The sequence below is a fragment of the Rana temporaria genome, chromosome 11, assembly GCF_905171775.1.
Source record: "Rana temporaria chromosome 11, aRanTem1.1, whole genome shotgun sequence".
Lineage (NCBI taxonomy): Eukaryota > Metazoa > Chordata > Amphibia > Anura > Ranidae > Rana > Rana temporaria.
Genome location: NC_053499.1, coordinates 14,313,253 through 14,335,792, shown reverse-complemented (window position 1 = coordinate 14,335,792; position 22,540 = coordinate 14,313,253). Strand labels below are relative to the sequence as shown.

Here is a 22,540-nt window from a genome sequence, read left to right as displayed (position 1 = left end):
AACTGAATGAATCACTTGGTCATTTTCTATCATCATGTTTGCATAGTTTGGGTTTTGGAGTAGGTGACCGTGTTTCATGTTACACCCTAAATATTGGGTGCAACGGGAAACATGGTATAAAAGGTGAACTTTACCTTTAACATCAGCCATGTTTTCCAGATGTCCTGTTTTAAATATCTGAGCTGAAATACTCAGCCGCCGCACACAGGGTCATTATCAATCATGATCACAGCTACAAAGAAGCCAGAGAACTAAGAAAAGGCCTAGCAGCACCCTCTGAGTTGATATTAATACACTACTTGGAAGTATTGAATCAGATAGGGAAGATTTAACGGTTTAACATGCGTATGTTTTCTGAAATGCTGTAACATTAATTCCGGGACCTAAGTGATTAAATGCCAGCTCTGCGTTCAGAAGCTGTAAAGAATCAGGGAGAATGGATGGCGACGAAGCACCTTTCTCTGACTCATCAGGTCGGCGGTATAAAAGAAGCACGGGCATTTCTGCAAGCACCACATAAAGCCCAGTATATGCTATTCACATTTATCTCATCAGCCCATCGCTGGTTACCGGGTTGGGCGGCATAAATATTTATGCTGTTCTCCAGAAATAGAACGCACATCAATACCTTCATTCTTCAACCTCTTACAAGAAAGTGTGTGGTGAAATCTCGTGGCCGGAACCAAAAAATAAAAATTGCTTTTCCTGGCTGAGTGATGAGCGCCAATTGAATGTGAACATCTACTGTCATTGTGTCAATTTTAAAGAATTTCTTCCAGTAAGACCGTATCAAAGCTCCTGTTTTCTTAATCCTTTCATGACCAGAGATCATTGAAGCCTAGAAGCCCTCACCAATTTTAACAGTGTCAGTTTAACTACGTATATCTTTATGACTAATCTGACTACATATATCATTTTTACTTTTTGTGGACAAAAATGTAAGGCTTTAAAGAGGAAGTAAACCCTCTCCTCCAAAAAAAAAGACAACCTGCAAGACAAAGGCATAATGAGCTAGTATCCATAGACGTGCACACAGGTAGGTAGATTCACAAAGAGTTAGGCCTGCTTATCTACAGATAAGCCGACCTAACTCTAAATCTAGGACGACCTATGTTTAAGTGTATTCTCTAACAGAGATACACTTAAACATATCTAAGATAGGACGGCTTGCGCCGTCCTATCTTAGATTGCAATGTTTTGGCTTACCGCTAGGTGGCACTTCCATTGCGGCCGGCGTAGATTATGTAAATGAGCATTTACGACGATTCCCGAACGAACGCGAGCCCGCCGCAGTCGATTAACGTAGTTTCCGTAAGACCTTAGGCGGCCTAAAGTTATTCCACTTATGAGGTGGAATAACAATGTTAAATATGGCCGCCAATCCCGCCGTGAGGTTCGAATTTTTTACGTTGTTTGCGTAAGTCGTCCGCGAATCGGGAGTTACGTCGAAATCAATAGGCCCGTACGGCCTACTTAGCCGCAATGCGCACTGGGAAATGTAGTCGCCCGGCGCATGCGCAGTGTCAAAAAACGTGAGGTCAAGCCTCATTTCCATACAACACGCCCCCCTCCAAGTCATTTGAATTAGGCGCCCTTACACCCGCTCGTTTTAGGCTACGCCGCCGAAAATTAGCAGGTAAGTGGTTTGAGAATCACTACTAGCCTAACTAATTTACGGCGGTGTAGCCTAAAAAGGCTAGGCTAGGCCGCCCTAAAGTTAGGCCATTGTATGTGAATCTACCTGAGGGTGTGCCGGGTGTGCCCAGGCACACCCTAATCATCCTGTGCAGCACAGATTCCCCCTACTACCCTGGCTCCCCCCCTCCTTTCCTCTGCAGCACCTCCGACTTCCCTCCTCTCCTCTCCTGCCAGTTGTTGCTGTGGGGACGTTTTAGGATGAGTGTGGGAAGGGGTCGGTAAATATGTATTTTCCAGCCCCTTCCCTTTCTGAACAAATGTTGTGAGTGATCGGTAGTGTTTATTTCAGCTTTGGGATGCACACCCTAGTGCAATAGGCTGCGCACACCTATGACTAGCTCATTATGAATTACTTACCTGAGATCGAAGCCCCCACAGCGGCCCTCGTTCGCCTCCTCCGACGCCGGGTATCACTGCTCCGGCGCTGTGACTGGCCGGAGCAGCGATGACGTCACTCCCGCGCATGCATGTGGGAGCCGCCACTAACGGGATGATGACGTTAGTAGCGGCACGCTCAGTGCGCTTGCGCCCGATGTCTACGATGCATGCGCTGTAGACATCGGTGCCGCTATTTTTTGCAAATATTTTCTAAAGCTTTTAGGTTTGAGAGATATTTCTTATACCTACGGGTAAGCCTTAATCTAGGCTTACCTGTAGGTTAAAGTGGTTGTAAAGGGTTTACGACCACTTTAATAAACTAGCTGCTTATTTTTTTTTTTTTTATTATAGAGTTAAAAAATATATTATCATGAGCACTCACCAACTTTAGCTAACTGCGAATCCAAACTACAAATTCGGATACATCCCCACTCTTGGTACCAAGCAATCCGCACCTCTGCAATTTATTTCAGGAACATTTCCCCATGGGAAACACTGATGAAAATACTATATAATTGGTACTACACCCCAGTAAAACTAGCTGGGATGTTCCCATCTCAGTCCAACAAATGTTGAAGAAACTGCGACCAAGACGGACACATGCTACATATCTGGTGGGAGTGCCCACCTATCACTATTTTTTGGGCAAGCATCACTGCCCTTATTCAGGACGTCACTAACTCCCAATATACCTTGACCCCCCCAACTGGCTCTCTTTGGTCTTGGCCTCTCACAATGGCCCCTAAAATATCATACTATCATTACGCATATTAATTGCTGCCACATTATCTATTGGCCATTTCTGGAAACAGGCTGATGCATCAAAAATTTGCAACACCATTGATATACTGTATGTATATTAGGCTACGGTACTGCTTAGGTTGGCTTTGTACCAGGTAATGTATACCCCTCTTTAAACGTTGATGTCAAATGATAATAATCATTACCTTTTATAGTATATCACTTAATTTCTTCTATCAATAAATAATTTTTAAAACGAAAAAAAAAAAAAAAAAAATATATATATATATATATATATATATATATATATATATATGTATATATGTATATATATATATATATATATATATATATATATATATATATATATATATATATATATATATATATATTATAATATATGAATTATATTAAATATTTTTAATGTTTCATTAATAACATTTGAAATTGTTTATTAAATGCATTATTATTGTTATTTTTATTATTAATGTTATTATTGTTATTATTATTATTAGTAAAAGTAGTATTTTATATTATTTTTTTAACACTGTAATTGTATCTTACCAATACAGTATTAAACAGAGACACGCTGCCATCTTCAGGCTCTAGTGGCATTTGCAGAGTGACAGCTGACATAGTAATTATATGGTCAGTAACCACTCTGAGGCCCCGTACACACGTCCGAGGAACTCGACGTGCCAAACACATCGAGTTCCTCGTCGAGTTCAGTGTGGAAGCTGCCGAGATCTCGGCGGGCCGACTTTCCTCATTGAACAACGAGGAAATAGAGAACATGTTCTCTTTTCGGCCCGACGAGTTCCTCGTCGGCTTCCTCGCTGAAAAGTGTACACACGACCGAGTTTCTCGGTAGAATCCAGCTCCGATCGAGTTTCTGGCTGAATTCTGCCGAGAAACTCTGTCGTGTGTACGGGGCCTGACATGGTCTTCACCAGGTCTTTTTTCTGGGTTCTGAATGGCCGGGAAGCCAGAAGGCAACTTCGCTGGCATCCCAGGATGGGAGGACAATATAAGACTGGCGAATTGGGGCCTCAGGATGTGGTCACGTGCCTGTGAGGGGTTGACGGACCTGGTAGAAACCTACTGGTCCGGCGCCCAGCACACTGCACAGCCACACAGATGGTACAAGCTGGGAGGCGGCACCGCAGGCTGGGGGCACAGCGACCCTGCGTCCCTTGTGGACCGGTCGCCACTGTTCACCTGTCAGTTTTTTAGGCGGACCTGATTGGATCTTCTATTTACCCCTATGGACCAGCCGGTTTAACCGGACCTGTGTCCGTTTACATCCATCTATCTCCAATCCAATCCAGACCACTGAAATAAAATTGAAGGGGATCCATCCCTATCCATCTAGGTGGATTGGATTGGAGGGCAGTCGAGGGGAAATGATCAGGGAAATCTATTTATACCTGGCCGCCCATAGAGCAGAGCAGGCTCTGGCGATGTCTGCTCTGCATTAACTGAGCAATCACAGACTTGTCATCCTTCTCTGCTCTGATCAGCAGGGGATTAGATGGACAAGTTAGTGAACTAAAAGAAGTATAAAGGGGAAAAAAAACTTCTTATCCCAGTAACCAAAGACAGTAAAACAATTAGATCAGCAGGTACATGTTAGAATATAACTCTTCAGTTCTCACATAAAGGTGACCAAACAAAGTATGACTTCCTTAAAGGGTCACTAAAGGAAAAAAATGTTTTTGCAGAAATTACTGTTTACAGGGTATAGAGACATAAAAGTTAACTGATTCCTTTTAAAAATAGATTAAATTCAATCATATAATGTTCCTGCAGTTTCACTTTCTTTTTTAAACTGGTTTCATGTTCCTGTGAACTAGAGAGACACACAGAACAAAAACAAACAAATCCAGGGCAGTGTTTTGTTTTTAAAATGAATCTGATTGGTTCTGTTAAGTTTTAGACACACAGTAATGACAGCTTAGACCACAGTGAAAAGCTCCCAGTACCATATTTATAAGGAAACAGGCAACCAGGAAGTGTGGAGATCACAGCAGAATTACAGCTACTTCAAAGCAAAAACTAACAATGAGGACATGAAACCAGTACTGCAGTAAGGTAAAGGAAGCTATTTAGCTAAAAAAAAAAAATCCTTTAGTGATCCTTTAAGCTTTGAAAGCTGATGGTTTCCTTACCAAGGGAACCTCTTCAATATTGGGCAGTTCTTCTGGCGAACACCCTTCAGACATAACTTTTTATAGGTTATCTGGTGCCTAGGTTTGTACAATCTCCTGGACTTTCACCTGATCACAATGATCAGGACTATCCCATTACAAAGTCTCTCTTCCTGGCCAGGGACGTATTAAAAGCATGGCAAAAGGGGAAGCTGCCCTGGGCCCTGTAATTGTTGTGGGGCCCAAAGCAGCTGCCTCATACTTGCCAACTATCCCAGTTTAAATTCCCCTTGTCCCTTGAAGTTTTAGTCCTTTGCTGTGTCCTGATACCTCAGTGTGAAGTGATGCTACTAATGCTGCCCAGCTCTGCCCTATTGTTGTGTACAGATGACTCACCTGCAGACCCTGGGGTAGATTCAGATAAATTAGATCTGCGTAATCTATCTGATTTACGATCCGCCGGCGCAAGTTTTTGAGGCTAGTGCTGTATTCAGAAAGCACTTACCTCAAAACTTGCGGTGGCGTATCGTAAATCCCCCCGCGGAATTTAAATTCCGCGGCTAGGGGGGCGTCTACAATTTAAATCAGGCGCGTCCCCGCGCCGATCCAACAGCGCATGCGTCCTCCGCGATTTTTCCCAGCGTGCATTGCTCCAAATTAAGTCGCTAGGACGTCATTGGTTTCGGCGTGAGCGTAACTTGCGTCCGGCCGTATTCTGAATCGACTTACGCAAACAACGTAAAAATTTAAAACTCAGCGCAGAAAGACGGCCATATTTAACATAGGATACCCCTCACATAGCAGGGGTAACTATACACCGGAAAAAGCCGAACGCAAGCGACGTAAAAGAAAAAGCGACGGGCGGGCTTTCGTTTCTGAATCGGCAGAACTCCTCATTTGCATATTCGTCGCGTACAAAAAACGAAACGCCACCTAGAGGCCAGCGGGAGATTGCAGCCTAAGATCCGACGGTGTAAGTCACTTACACCTGTCGGATCTTAGGGAGATCTATGCGTAACCTGATTCTATGAATCAGCCGCATAGATCCGACCGTCGGAACTCAGAGATACGACGGCGTATCAGGAGATACGCCGTCGTATCTCTATCTGAATCCGGGCCCCTGTGTTCACATTTAAATAAACATCATTCATATGCAAATAACGGGAGCATTCACATGTAAATAAAGGTGGCATCCATATGCATATCATGCCCCTCTGCAGTGAAGAGATGATTTTCTGTAATCTCTAGCAACCAATCAGTGAGCAGTATTACTGTACAGTAATCTCTAGCAACCAATCAACAAAAATAAATCATGTGCTGTAACCTCTAGCAACTGTCCCAACCCCTCTAACTGCCAATTTTTCTTTACAGTGTGGCCTATTACAAAAAATAAAAATAAAAAATAACAGATCTGCTGACAGTGTCAGTAGGTAAAAATATGTTATAAGGGGGAAGGAATCAGAAAACTATAAAATACTATGCTAATTCTGGTTACAGACTCCATAATATGTGTCATTTTTTTGATTTTGCTTATTGCTCCATTTTAGCTTCTGTCCCACTTTTATTTTCAGTTTTGATGAGCATGTCCATTTTGTGTTTTGCATGTCTCTACCTAATCCAGGGATTGTGGACCGTACTTGGAAAAAGGATGAAGCCCAAGGCTTCGGCAGACCCTGCAATGCCCAATAGCCCAGCTATCATCCGCTAGCACCAGCTGTACAAGGACCTACTCAAGCACCCTGCAATCTCCTCCCGCATTCATTATCCTTTCCGGAGTTGTAATATTTTGGTCTCGCTGCAGCGGAATTACCCATGATCCTCCAACAAATGAAATAATAAACACTATATTTTTGGAAATACCATTTTCCCTTTCTAGCAAATTGCAATCATCAACTAATCATATTTCGAAGTGTTAGAAGAACTACTTGAAAACAATGTCGAGAAGGCAGATCGTACATCCGACTGTGTTTTGAAAGCAGCTCGGGGAAAAAATAAAAGAGGAAAATTTCTCTCTTTGAATTTTGAAGACCGCGCATTACTTTGGATGAGATAAAACGTTGCAAAATTGCAACTGTAAGATGTGTTGCCTATCATTAATTACTGATGAGGGTAAAATCAAAGGAGCTAACATTTAACCATTGTCATGCTGAAAAACATATATCCCAGCATAATTATTATGGTAGAGTCCAAAACAAAAGTTGTGCGTTAAAGTGACCCTTTTAAAAGGGAACTCAAATTGAAATAGTAGCACCCTGCAAAAGAATGCTACTTATACTTTGTAGTGGGCAGCAAGGGCGTTGCTAGGTCTACAAAAGATCTGGGGCTAGAGCCCATAGCAGTAAGTAAAGAAAGTCATTTGCTTGGGTGGGCATACACATGTATATAATATACAGTACATGTGTGTGTGTGTGTCCCCGGAGAGCCCCCCTTACATCAGGGTCCCCAGAGAGCCCCTCCTTACATCAGGGTCCCCAGTGAGCCCCCCTTACATCAGGGTCCCCAGAGAGCCCCCCTTACATCAGGGACCTCCCCTTACATCAGGTTCCCCCGAGAGCCTTCCCTTACATCATGGTCCCCAGAGAGCCTCCACATACATCAGGGTTCCCAGATAGTCTCCCCATACATCAGGGTCTACATGTAGTTTGGAGACAGCCTCCGTATTGGATACAGAAGGTCTCACCCAGGGGTCAGAGGAGCCCCAGCCAGGAGTCAGGAGATAGAAGGTTTAACCCAGGGGTCAGAGGTGCCCCAGTTAGCAGCGAGGAGACAGGAGGTCTCATTCCAGGAGTCAGATGGGCACCTATTATTAGGAGAACCCCTTTCCAGAGGCCAGGAGTGGGCTAGGCAGCAGGAAGCTGCTACTAAAGCCTAAGTGAGCCAAGGGAACCAGGTATGCTGGTGGAAACCCCTGCGTGGGCAACTGATGTTTACTAGTGTTGAGCAGAATATGCCATATTCGATTTCGCGATATATCTCGAATATATATTCGAATATTCGAGATATATTCGCTAAATTCGAATATTCGTGATATTTTATCGAAATTAATTGAATGCGATTTTTCGCTATTGCGAATGCGAAAATAATTGCGATTTTTTAATAACTGCGGTAGGAGCGCTCTGATTGGCTTAGAATATTCGTGATATTTTATCGAAATATCGCAACATGCGAATGCGATATTTATTGCGCAATTTCGAGATATGCTGGAGGAGCGCTCTGATTGGCTCAGAATATTCGTGATATTTTATCGAAATATCGCAACATGCGAATGCGATATTTATTGCGCAATTTCGAGATATGCTGGAGGAGCGCTCTGATTGGCTCAGAATATTCGTGATATTTTATCGAAATATCGCAACATGCGAATGCGATATTTATTGCGCAATTTCGAGATATGCTGGAGGAGCGCTCTGATTGGCTCAGAATATTCCTGATATTTTATCGAAATATCGCAACATGCGAATGCGAAATTTATTGCAGATATTTCGAAAACTGCTGTAGCAGCACTCTGAAATCGAATATGTATGATATTTTAACCAAAATACATATTGCGATTGCGATTTTTCGATCGCGCATGCGCAATTGCGCGAACAACACGCGACCATTTCCTGGAGCCTTGCCAGTTTCCCAATATTACAGCAACATGGTGGGAAGCAATTTCTCAAAGTCTGAGGAAAAGTTGCTGATTTGTGTAAGTATTTTGACCACTGTTATTTCATCATCTTCAACTGCATTTAAGTCTAGTTTAAAAGTTAGTATATATGATCAGATATTAGTATTTAACCAAAAATGTGTCTCCTGCTTTTACAAAACTACAAGTCCCAGCATGCCTGGACAGCTGCAGACACCCTGGTTGGCAAATGTGTATTTAGGCACTTTTCCTTGTTATTTAGCATAATGAATTTAAAATTTTTTTGGACATAGGACGTATGCGAACGTCCTGACTTCAGTGTCCTCAAGGCCCAAGGACGTTCGAATACATATTGCCCTTTAGATGTTGCAGAACTACAACTTCCAGCATGCCTGGGAATGCTGGCACTTCTAGTATTGTAAGTTCTGCAGGCCCACATTTTTCAGGCCTTTATGCACGGGTCTCTAAACTGTGGCACCCTAGATGCAGCAAAAGTAAAATTCTTAGCATGCACTGAAAGACCGTGGCTGATGGGAGTAGTAGTTTTGCAACAGCTGGAGGTGGACTGGTCTTGAAACCCAGAGTTAGGTAACAAACCCGTAGTGTTTTGCAACCATTCTGCCTCCAGCTGGTTATTTTCTGTTGAAAAGCCTGTGGCGTGCAAAACACAACCCAAAAACTCCACCCGGTGCAAGGAAAAATTTGCACACACCTAAAGAGTGACATCACAAAAAACTGCGACGGTTGCATACGTCAGTGGTCCTCCGAAAAGGTCCCGTCTCTGACCCCCCGGGGCGTTAGGCTCCTGACAGGGAAAAGAGTTACTGTGGTCCATACAGCCGAAGCCATATGGACCCATCTCGGTCCAAGCAGCGCAATCAACACGCGAACAACACGCGACCATTTCCTGGACCCTTGCCAGTTTCCAACTTTATGATCGCAACGCAATCGCAGAGCAAGATGGTTGGAAGTAATTTCACTGTATCTGAGGAAAAGTTGCTGATTTGTGTAAGTATTTTGACCACTGTTATTTCATTATCTTCAACTGCATTTTAGTCTAGTTTAAAAGTTAGTATATATTCATAATTATGCAAATGATAATGGCTGCTATATTTATGTAAAAAAGGTGGCGACGGAAATGGCAGTATATAAAATCTGTCATGTTACCCCTGTCATTGATTAATAAGGCGAGAATGCTTCCAATTGTTGAATAGCATACATTTATGTCATATATCCATAAGGCTGTCAACAAAAGTATTACAATATACTTTGTTCTTCATCTTGCAGAAGTTCCTGGAAACAGGATACGATGAGCTGCGGAGGCAGCAAGAAAAACAGGGAGTTATAAGCTCCCTGATTGAGGAACTAGGCGAAGAACACACTCGCATGGCGATCCTCAAAAAGTGGTCCGACCTGAAGAGGCGCCAGATGAACCGGGTCAGGCGTATCCGGAATAAATATCATCCTGGTAAGTTATTGGTCACAGTTATGTTTTTTTTTCCCTAAAGTGTATTTTGTGCGTGTACTCGAGAGAGGACCCGGACTGCAGGAGTTGGGAGTAGGCAGGCCTCCCCCAGAGGTAATCTGCCACCTTTCTCCATGCCCCGGGTGGCAATGGCGGGTGTGAGGGGGTCCTCCCACACAGACCGTCCTACCTGCTCCGCTTCGAAGCCCCACGGGGCAGAGGGACTCCCTATAAGGGAGTGAGAGGATTTGCCCGCTCAACCAGCCCCGTTAGTCCTTCGCCTCTCTTTTTAGAGACCGCATGGTCAGAGTGCGTGCATGTTAACCCAATTGCGAGTGCGTGTGTAAGTGTGGTGGTTTTTGTGGGAGGGAGGTGGGCATACTAAGCGCAGGCTTACCTCGCATAGCACACCCACCGGGGGCCGAGCTGAGACCACCAAACTCAATTCACATGTAGCCGAGAGCGGGATCCGAACCCCTAGCTGCAGAGGTGAATGGCTTGTCAGCGCAGTGGCAATCGCGTTGAGCCAGCCCGGGTCCCTTGGGGACAGTTATGGAAGGTCATATGTAATTAATGTAAGGTCAGATGTTGTTAACCAAGACGCCATGTTGTTGTAACATATATCACCACCAGCCAAGGTATTCATAGTACTGTTGGAAAAAAACATGGGACAGCAGACAGGAACACAGAAGTTATGTGGGAACATACTTTTCCCATTGCTTTGCATGGGACTTTAAACAAAAAGCCCGACCCTCACCAATGGGGTTAGTTAAGGGATAAATTAACGATCCTATACTTTAAGTGGACGTATAGATAACATGTGACCAAGTGTTATCGAAATATCTACAGCTGTTATGAAATAACATGTATTTCCCATAGAGTTGAATGGGACTTTAAAGAAAAACCCTGACCAAGGCAAATGGGGGTGGGTATGGGTTAAACCACCAATCCTATATTTGTGGCTGACATATAAGTAACCTGTGTGCCAAGTTTCATGTAAATATCTTTAGCCGTTTGGACGTGATGGTGGAACATACATACATACATGCACACACACGTTGAGTTTTATATATATAGATTCCCACTAAATTCCTGTGTTAGGCGTGGGGTTGTTATAGTAATCCTGTGTACTCCATCAAGTACTTTTTTTTAACATGAGATCGTCTGAACAAAACAAAGGAGACAAAAACAGCTCATTTTACCATGGTGGCAGCCCAGCTCACGCTCAGTCCCCTGTAGTGCCCACAAGACCCTTTAATATAACATTGTCCCATTGGTTAACTGTCTATATAAATTAATTTGTATTCATATACAATACAGTAGAGTACACAGAATTTGCATACGTCATTAGAAAACATTTTTATAATATATGAACATTGTGTTATTATAGGAGCTCCGCTACCAACTGTGCGCCCCAAGCGCACAAGGCGACAGGCCGCAGAGGAGGAGCAGGAGGAGGATGTGGAAGAGGAGGAGAGGGATGAGGAGGAGCAGCCAGGGCCATCCACATCACCACCCCCAGTTCCTGTGGAGGAGCAAGAGGAGGAGCTGCACCCCCCCCCCCGAAACTTCTGGTGGAGTAGTGGGTGACGAGGAAGAGGAGCAGGATGAGACGGTTAATTATACCGTCAATCAGGAGGGTAAATATGTGCACATATATTAATAAAATTTCAACAATAAAATGTAGCTCTAAAAATGGACAGCATTTAAAGCAGGGCTGTGGAGTCGGTAGATAAATTTTTCGACTCCGACTCCTCAGTTTTATGTACTTCAGACTCCGACTCCCCGACTCCCCGACTCCGACTCCTCTGTATTAATATGCAAATGTATTTTATAGATTCCTTGAGGGAAAGAAACGCAAACTACCACAGGACTACTGGCTGGGAAGCCAACAGTCTACTGTATTGCACAGTTTAAGCAAAAGACAAACACAATGAAAACAATCAAGTGACTGGATAGTAGCAGCAGGCTTAAACATCAGGAACATGATCTTTAACAGTTCAAAAATACAGACCACATTATTTGGCTGTTTTAGAACCAAAACAAAGCTTATCTATAATGAACCCAAAAAAAAAAATATGAAAAACCTAGAAATGGTTTATATTAATCTTGAAATGTAGTTCTAGGCTTAGCAAATGCAAATAAATGCAATGTAGAGTTCTAAGGAAGAGAATTGCCTCTGCCAGATCCTCTTTCATAGAGTCTCTTAAGTCAGACTTTATTATTTTTATGGCTGAAAATAATCTTTCGTAACGGTCTTTGAAATCCAAATGTTTTTTTCTTATATCCTAACAGTTCTAAAAAAGCTAGAGGTGAAGCAAGCTGCCATGAAAAACCTCACGAAGAGAGTAATGGCAAATGAGCAGCAGATACTGTTTTTGATGCGCCAAAATCAACAACTGGTGCAACAACTGGCGAAAAACATGGATGAGGTGACAGAGCTTCAGAAGTTAATGTCCTAATTTTTTTTTTTTTTTTTTAATAAAAAATGTTATATTTTGCAAAGGTTTCATTTCTTATTGAAATTGTTAGTTTTTTAAACACATCTAACTTCACATCTAACTTCACATCTAACACATCAACATCAACATCAACACATCTAGCTTAATAATAACCGAAAACATTTTATACTATTACTAGCTGAATACCCGGCGTTGCCCGGTCTTCCTATCTTAACCTTTTGGGGAGGAAAATCATAGTAATATAAATATACCCATCTTTTATATAAGGGTGTTGGTAAGGGTTAATTTAACTGTTATATATTTTTATTTGGCATATAAGTAATATGTATAGCGGGTATTATTGAAATATCTCCAGGCGTACAGAAGTTATGTGGGAACATACATTTTCCATTGATTTGCATGGGACTTTAAAGGAAAACCCCGACCCTCACAAATGGGGGTAGTTAAGGGATAAATTAACTATCAGTGGTATCAGTGAACAGCAGTGGTAATAGGAGTATATATAGAGTGGGAATTAACTTTTTACATAGGTGTCTTGACAGAGCAGCAGCAGCAGCAGTAGTAGTAGTAGTAGTAGATACAGAGTCATATCACTTGGGCAGGAGGTGCCATGATGAACAGCAGTGGTAATAGGAGTATATAGAGTGGGAAATTACTTTTGACATAGTTGTCTTGACTGAGCAGCAGCAGCAGCAGCAGCAGCAGTAGTAGTATTAGCAGTAGTAGTTGATACAGAGTCATATCACTTGGGCAGGAGTTGCCATGATGAACAGCAGTAGGAATAAGAGTATATAGAGTGTGAAACAACTGCTGACATAGGTGTATTGACTGGGCGGCAGCAGCAACAGCAGAAGCAGCAGTAGTAGTATTAACAGTAGTAGTTGATACAGAGTCATATCACATGGGCAGGAGTTGCCATGATGTACAGCAGTCTTAATAAGAGTATATAGAGTGTGAAATAACTGCTGACATAGGTGTATTGACTGGGCGGCAGCAGCAGCAGAAGCATCAGTAGTAGTATTAACAGTAGTAGTTGATACAGAGTCATATCACATGGGCAGGAGTTGCCATGATGTACAGCAGTCTTAATAAGAGTATATAGAGTGTGAAATAACTGCTGACATAGGTGTATTGACTGGGCGGCAGCAGCAGCAGCAGAAGCAGCAGTAGTAGTATTAACAGTAGTAGTTGATACAGAGTCATATCACATGGGCAGGAGTTGCCATGATGTACAGCAGTCTTAATAAGAGTATATAGAGTGTGAAATAACTGCTGACATAGGTGTATTGACTGGGCGGCAGCAGCAGCAGAAGCATCAGTAGTAGTATTAACAGTAGTAGTTGATACAGAGTCATATCACATGGGCAGGAGTTGCCATGATGTACAGCAGTCTTAATAAGAGTATATAGAGTGTGAAATAACTGCTGACATAGGTGTATTGACTGGGCGGCAGCAGCAGCAGAAGCATCAGTAGTAGTATTAACAGTAGTAGTTGATACAGAGTCATATCACATGGGCAGGAGTTGCCATGATGTACAGCAGTCTTAATAAGAGTATATAGAGTGTGAAATAACTGCTGACATAGGTGTATTGACTGGGCGGCAGCAGCAGCAGAAGCAGCAGTAGTAGTATTAACAGTAGTAGTTGATACAGAGTCATATCACATGGGCAGGAGTTGCCATGATGTACAGCAGTCTTAATAAGAGTATATAGAGTGTGAAATAACTGCTGACATAGGTGTATTGACTGGGCGGCAGCAGCAGCAGAAGCATCAGTAGTAGTATTAACAGTAGTAGTTGATACAGAGTCATATCACATGGGCAGGAGTTGCCATGATGTACAGCAGTCTTAATAAGAGTATATAGAGTGTGAAATAACTGCTGACATAGGTGTATTGACTGGGCGGCAGCAGCAGCAGCAGAAGCAGCAGTAGTAGTATTAACAGTAGTAGTTGATACAGAGTCATATCACATGGGCAGGAGTTGCCATGATGTACAGCAGTCTTAATAAGAGTATATAGAGTGTGAAATAACTGCTGACATAGGTGTATTGACTGGGCGGCAGCAGCAGCAGAAGCATCAGTAGTAGTATTAACAGTAGTAGTTGATACAGAGTCATATCACATGGGCAGGAGTTGCCATGATGTACAGCAGTCTTAATAAGAGTATATAGAGTGTGAAATAACTGCTGACATAGGTGTATTGACTGGGCGGCAGCAGCAGCAGAAGCAGCAGTAGTAGTATTAACAGTAGTAGTTGATACAGAGTCATATCACATGGGCAGGAGTTGCCATGATGTACAGCAGTCTTAATAAGAGTATATAGAGTGTGAAATAACTGCTGACATAGGTGTATTGACTGGGCGGCAGCAGCAGCAGAAGCATCAGTAGTAGTATTAACAGTAGTAGTTGATACAGAGTCATATCACATGGGCAGGAGTTGCCATGATGTACAGCAGTCTTAATAAGAGTATATAGAGTGTGAAATAACTGCTGACATAGGTGTATTGACTGGGCGGCAGCAGCAGCAGCAGAAGCAGCAGTAGTAGTATTAACAGTAGTAGTTGATACAGAGTCATATCACATGGGCAGGAGTTGCCATGATGTACAGCAGTCTTAATAAGAGTATATAGAGTGTGAAATAACTGCTGACATAGGTGTATTGACTGGGCGGCAGCAGCAGCAGAAGCAGCAGTAGTAGTATTAACAGTAGTAGTTGATACAGAGTCATATCACATGGGCAGGAGTTGCCATGATGTACAGCAGTCTTAATAAGAGTATATAGAGTGTGAAATAACTGCTGACATAGGTGTATTGACTGGGCGGCAGCAGCAGCAGAAGCATCAGTAGTAGTATTAACAGTAGTAGTTGATACAGAGTCATATCACATGGGCAGGAGTTGCCATGATGTACAGCAGTCTTAATAAGAGTATATAGGGTGTGAAATAACTGCTGACATAATTGTCTTGACTGATCCAAAGGAGTCATGGGAGAAAATCATGTGGTCAGATGAGACTATAATATAATTTTTTGATCATAATTTCACTAACCGTGTTCGGAGGAAGAATAATGATGAGTACCATGCCAAGAACGCCATCCCTAATGTGAAGCATGGGGGTGGTAGCATCATGCTTTGGTGGTGTTTTTCTGCACATGGGACAGGGTGACTGCACTGTATTAAGGAGAGGATGACCGGGGCCATGTATTGCAAGATTTTGGGCAACAACCTCCTTCCCTGAGTTAGAGCTTTGAAGATGGGTCGAGGCTGGGTCTTCCAACATGAGAATGACCCAAAGCACACAGCCAGGATAACCAAGGATTGGCTCTGTAAGGAGCATATCAAGGTTCTGGCGTGGCCTAGCCAGTCTCCAGACCTAAACCCAATAGAGAATCTTTGGAGGGAGCTCAAACTCCGTGTTTCTCAGCGATAGCCCAGAAACATGACTGATGTAGAGAAGATCTGTGTGGAGGAGTGGGCCAAAATCCCTCCTCCAGTGTGTGCAAAGCTGGTGTAAAACTACAAGAAATTTTTGACCGCTGTAATTGCAAAGAAAGCCTACTGTACCAAATATTAACATTGATTTTCTCTGATGTTGAAATAGTTATATTCAGCACTGTAAATACATCAGGTCCGGGGCTTCATCAGGGAATGCATGGCAAGGGACCCTTCAGCGCCCTGAACCGACGACGGGTGCCAGAAAGTCACCGCCGATCCAGGACTCATTCATCTTTATGAATGTGAGTCTGTCCACGGACTCTGTGGACAGACGGGTCCTCTTGTCCGTGACCACCCCACCTGCCGCGCTGAATGTCCGCTCAGATAGTACGCTGGAGGGGGGGCAAGACAATAACTCCAGCGCATACTGAGCGAGCTCGCGGCAGGTGTCCAATCTGGCAACCCAGTACTCCATGGGGTCGTCGGTGCTCATACTGTCAGAAGCACCGACGGACGCCATGTAGTCTGCCACCATGTGGGCCAGCCGCTGGTGGTGACTGCTGCTGCTGCTGCTGGTGGTGGTACTGGGTCGCTCGGTTTGGAAGAACATCCTCATCTCTTCCATTAGGTCCCCTGCTCGGCTGCAGCTGGGTGCAGCCACCTGCTGGGTGAGATGAGGGGGGACAACTGGAGGCCGGGGAGTTGCCTGCTCCAACCGTCTGACAATGGCTGCCTGCAGTTCCTCCATCCGGTGCTGCCTCCGGCTGGCTGGGATGAACTGCTCCAGTTTCCCCTTGCACCTGGGATCCAAAAGGGTGGCCATCCAGAAATCATCCCTCGTCTTGATGGTCTTAACCCGGGGGTCCCTCCTGAGGCATCTGAGCATGTGGGCAGCCATGGGGAAGAGCACAGCCCGCTGTGACTCCTCAATGCTGGCCAGGTGAATGAGGTGCGACTCTTCTTCCCTGAGGCGCTGCTGGTCAAACTCAGACATGCCCAACCCCCGGACTATCGGTGCCCCCAACACCGGCTCTCCCTCCTGACCAGGCCCTGACTCCGGGACGACACCAGCAACCACCTCCTCCTCCTCTTCATCATCATCCTCCTCCTCCTCCTCCTCCTCCTGGTCCTGGCCCTGGTCTCGGTGGAGCATTGCTGACTCCTCCTGCTCCACCAAGGCACTCTCCCCAGCCTCGAGCAGGCGATCTAGTGTCCTCTCCAGCATGAACAGTATTGGCAGCACGCTATTGAGGCCAATTTGCTCACTGCTGACCATCTTGGTCGCCTGCTCGAAGGAGGACAACACTTGGCAGACCTGGTTTATCTGCCCCCACTCCGCACAGGCGATGAAAGGGAGTTGTGGTGAAGCCCTCTGAGTGCCTAGTTCCATCAGGTACTCCCTCACCGCCCTTTGCTGCTCCCACAACCTCTTCAGCATGTGGAGGGTGGAGTTCCACCGCGTCACACTGTCCACAATCAGCCTGTGAAGGGGCAGATTGTACTTCCGCTGCAATTTGGACAGGGACGCGGTAGCGGTTGGGGAGCGCCTGAAGTGGCTGGCAATCCTACGCGCCTTTGCCACAATGTCACTCAACCCTGGATAAGTGCGCAGGAACTTCTGCACCACCAGGTTGAGGACATGTGCCAGACAGGGCACGTGCGTCAGACTGCCAGCATGGAGGGCGGCGAGTAGGTTGCTGCCGTTATCGCAGACAACCATACCTGGCTGGAGCCTTCGGGGTGTCAGCCACTTCTGGACCTGAGCTTGAAGTGCTTTCAGCACTTCTTCTGCAGTGTGTCTCCGGTCCCCTAAACTAACAAGCTGGAGCACGGCCTGACAGCGCACGTGCCCCACACTTGAGTAGCTACGGGGGCGCTTGCTGGGAGGCTCAGCAGCTGCGGAGACAGTGGCTTGAGGGAGACCAGCAGTTCTCCCCTGGACACCCCGGGGCGGCACCACAAGATCGGTTGCCGACGATCCCTCACCGACGCCTCGGAGGGAAACCCAATGGGCCGTGAAGCTGATGTAGCGTCCCTGCCCATGCCTGCTGGTCCAGCCATCCATTGTCAGATGAACCCTGTCGCTGACAGCGTGATCCAGCGACAGGGTTACATTCTGAACAATGTGCTGGTGTAGGGCAGGGACACCAGTCCTGGCAAAGAAATGGCGGCTGGGGACACGCCATTGGGGTTGGGCCTGCTCCAACATCTGCCTGAAGGGGTTGCTGTCAACTATGTTGAAGGGCAGCAGATGTTGGGCAATAACCCTTGCCAGGAGCCCATTGAGGGAACGCACACGTCGGTCTCCAGGGGGGAAGGGAGTGGTGCGGTCAAAGGCGTCTGAAATCGACGCCTGGCGCCGGACGGCAGTGCGGGACACAGACGTGGAGGGTGCTGTGGAAGTAGAGGTCTGGCTGCCGGTACCAGTACCTCTACTAGAGGGAGCGGGGGGGCATGACCTGCTGGAAACAGATGAAGATGTGGCAGGGGCTGCTGTACCCTGCTCACTTGTGGTGGTGGCGCTGCTACCACCACCACGCTTCATCTCCTCATACAACGCCCAGTGGTTTATCCTGAGGTGCTGGTTCAGGGCTGTGGTACCCACCCGAGCCAAACACTTCCCTCTCTTCACCCTCACTTTACAAATCCGGCAGATGGCCACGGTAGGGTTGTCTGCCACCAGGGTAAAGAAATTCCAGACAGGTGACTTCAGCACCGCCCTCCTGTCAGATGGGGTGACGCTTACTTGCACCTGCTGGGATTCGGTGCGCACAGGTGGAGCTGCCTGCTGCTGCTGCTGCTGCTGCTGCTCCTCCTCCTGACACCTCCTGCTGCCATCACCAGTGGAGACCCTGACGATGGTCTCCCTGGTGGTGACCTGGCGCACCGTTTCACCAGGGTGCCTACCTTCCCCGTCGTCACTGACGTAGTGAGCCGACGCGTCAGATGGCAACCATGATGGGTCACCCTCTTCGCCCCCAGAGATGTCAGACCAAGGGCTGAGATGTGTTGGTCTGAGGGAACCACGTGACATGGAGCCTCTAGCCTGGCTCCGCTGTCCCCTCACCCACGCCTGGGTCTGACTAGGTGCTGCTGTTTCCTGCACCAAAACAGCAGCACCAGTTTGAAGGGATGTCTCTGGGATACTGCCAGCAGGTATCCCATCCTCCTCATCCATCCCTTCAAAAAGGTCCTGACCATCAGGACAGAGCTGGAGGTCTGCCTGATGCATGGCCTCCCCCAAGAGATCCCTATCACTGTCGCTGTCGAACAGTAAGATGCTGGACTCTTGGGGGCTGGGGGGGGGGTAGTACAGGCAACGGTGTAATGGTGGTACTACTGTGAGTCGGGACCGACGACTCAGTGGCACTGCTGTGCCCCATGTAGTCCACCACTACTTGAGCCTGAGATGGCAATATCGGGCGGCTGCCCGATGGGAAGAACTCCCGGATCAGGCGTACTCCCCTTGCACCCGATCCTCTACCACTAGTAGGGGCACGAGAGGTACCCCGTGCTGGCAGCGATCCAGCACTGGGAGTAACTCCCCTACCCCTACTGCCACGGCCACGGATGCCGCTCATAATTGCTGATATGTGTGTGGGGGGGTTAAACTTTATTGGGGGGGAAAATGTGAACAAAATGTGTTTTTGTGTTTTTTTTACAAGACAGGCACGCAGACAAAGACGTACACAGACAGCTACTAAACTATAAGAAAAGTAGTACACCAGACAAGGACTACAAAATTAAAGAAAAAAAAAAAAAGCACTAAACAAACACTAACTTTTTTTTTTTTTTTTTTTTTTAAACACAAAACACAGACACTAAACACACACTAAGCTAAGCTAGATGAAATAAATGTACACTAACAGTGTGTACACTTACTACACAAAATTTAACTAAACTGAACACAAAACTTAGCTTTTATAAAAGCTCTTTAGGGAAAACTAAACAAAATTTGAACTGAGATGCCTATCAAATATCACTGAACAGTGAACCTGCAAGATCTGACAGTAACACAAGATGAACAAAACTTAGCTTTTAGAAAAGCTCTTTTATAAAGCTCAGATCAATATGTGTTCTGAAATCTCTTGCAAATATAACTGAACAGGGAGGATTGCAGGATCAAACAGTAACACAAATGAAAAAAACAGCACAAAACAGCACAAAACGTAGCTTTGAAAAAAGCTCTTGGGTCTATTGCTTTGAAAAAAGCAGTTGATATACTGGAAAAGATCCACTGGAATCACTAAATAGCAATGCTGGTGATGATCTAAATCAATCAAGAACAAAGACACAGGAAACCAGGAAACCAGGAACACAGAAACAGCCTCCACACTCTATAGCAAGCTTCTGAATCTGCAATGAAATGGTGCTGGGAGTGAGCTTATATAATGTCCATGCAGGCAGGTTCCTATTGGTTGCTAACCTGTGACGAGTGTGGAAGGAGAACTCTGATTGGCTCTGATGCAAAAGGGCGGAGCAAATAATCGCGCAATATTCCTATTGCCGAATATTCGCATTGCGATTATTCGGCAATATAAAATGATCGCTTCAGCTACTCGGCCCAATGGCTCTAATCATACCAGCAATGCTTTCAGACGTCTATGGAGATCACTAGGATGTGATCTGTTTTAAAAATGAAACTGTAAAAATCGCTCTGATGCGGAAGATCGGGGCGAGGAAAATAATCGCGCGATATTGCGTTTGCCGAATAATCGCATTGCGATCTTTCTGGAAAATTCAATGAACGCTTCAGCTACTCGGCCCAGGGTCTCTAATGATACCAGCAATGCTTTTAGACGTCGATGGAGATATCTAGGATGTGATCTGATTCAAAAAAAAAATTGTAAAAAATCGAATATTCGGAATTGCGAATATTCACCGCGAATTTCGAAATATAGCGCGATTTCTCGAATATGCTATATTCGAGTCGAATATTCGCAATGCGAATATTCGTGAGCAACACTAATGTTTACAAAAACTTTCTGTTTTATTCAATAAAAATGTCCTGCCATGCCTGAAAATACATTTTGTTGTGGCACAACCAGGGCTTTTTTTTCAGAGGTAACTTGGGGGAACTCAGTTCCACCACCTCTGGCTCATACCCTCTGGTTCCTGCTCACCACAATCACTTGTAAACACAGAAGTCTGGTTTCTGTGTTTACAAGCGACAGCTCTGCACTCTGTGTGTAACCGCCGGAACTCTGCACTCTGGGGCAGTTTCACGTAGATGGGCGTAAATTTCGGCGGGCGTAACATATCTGATTTACGTTACGCCGCCGCAAGTTTTTCAGGCAAGTGCTTTATTCACAAAGCACTTGCGTGTAAAGTTGCGGCGGCGTAATGTAAATCACCCTGCGGAATTCAAATTTGGCAGGTAGGGGGCGTGTATCATTTAAATGAAGCTCGTCCCCGCGCCGAACGAACTGTGAATGCGCCGTCCCTAAAATATCCCAGCGTGCATTGCTCTAAATTATGTCGCAAGGACGTCATTGGTTTTGACGTGGACGTAAATTACGTCCAGCACCATTCACGGATGACTTACGCAAACTACGTAAGTTTTTAAATTTTCGACGCGGGAACGACGGCCATACTTAACATTGACTGCGCCTCATAGACCCAGGGGCAACTTTACGCCAGGAAAAGCCTAATGTAAACGTCTTAACTTTACTGCGTCGTACGTTCGGGAATTCGCGTATCTAGCTAATTTGCATACTCAACGGGGAAATCGACGGAAGCGCCACCTAGCGGGCAAAAAAAAATTGCAGTTAAGATCCGACGGCGTAAGAGACTTACGCCTGTCGGATCTAATGAATATCTATGCGTAACTGATTCTATGAATCAGTCGCATAGATACGACGGCGCTAGGCAGAGATACGACGGTGTATCTGGAGATGCGCCGTCGTATCTCTTTTGTGAATCTGGGCCTCTGTGTGTAATGCATTACTGGTATTTAATGCCCCTTTAAGACCCTCCTACTGTTTATGAAATCTAAACAGGGTCGTGGTTGAGTTCCTGCATCTATTTTATGAGAAAAAAAGCTCCGGGCACAACCCATTGTAACAAAGTACCTACCACATGAGTATAACCACCCCAATACCACAGTACCCAACAGAGGTGAGCCTTGCTTTACCTGAGTAGCCTTACCAGAGCCGCAGTGAGCCTGGTGAATGATTATGTTCTCTTCGTTTTTTTTTCACAAACAAGAGCTGAAGCCCGAGCGCCTCTTGGTTATGTCTTTGTAAAGTCAAGAAGAGAGCAGAGATTTTAAACAAGCCTACATAATATTTGAGTTGTCTTGGCAGTCTGCAAATTCTGTCTAAAGTTCCCTTAGCTCCGCAGACAGATTGAGCCGTCTCACGGCGCGTACAGCAAACTCAAGATGACATCTCGGAATTGATTGGAAGATCACCGAATCTACGGAGCACGGAACGCATGTAAAAAGGTGAGGGAAGCCAGCTGCCAAATCAAAATAGAGACTCCATGAAAAAAAAATAAAAAAAATAAAGATGTCCCAAAAGTAACTTAGCATTGCATGCCAGAATCAATAACATAGCAGTCTGCAGCGTCTTATGAATATTTTCTAC

At 45.2% G+C, this 22,540-nt stretch overlaps 1 long non-coding RNA gene across 1 annotated transcript in view; it reads right to left on the bottom strand.

The window, feature by feature from the left end:
- The window catches only part of LOC120917059, a 427,114-nt gene that overhangs the window by 272,790 nt on the left and 131,784 nt on the right, over positions 1-22,540 (bottom strand). The gene's annotated exons all lie outside the window — the stretch shown is intronic.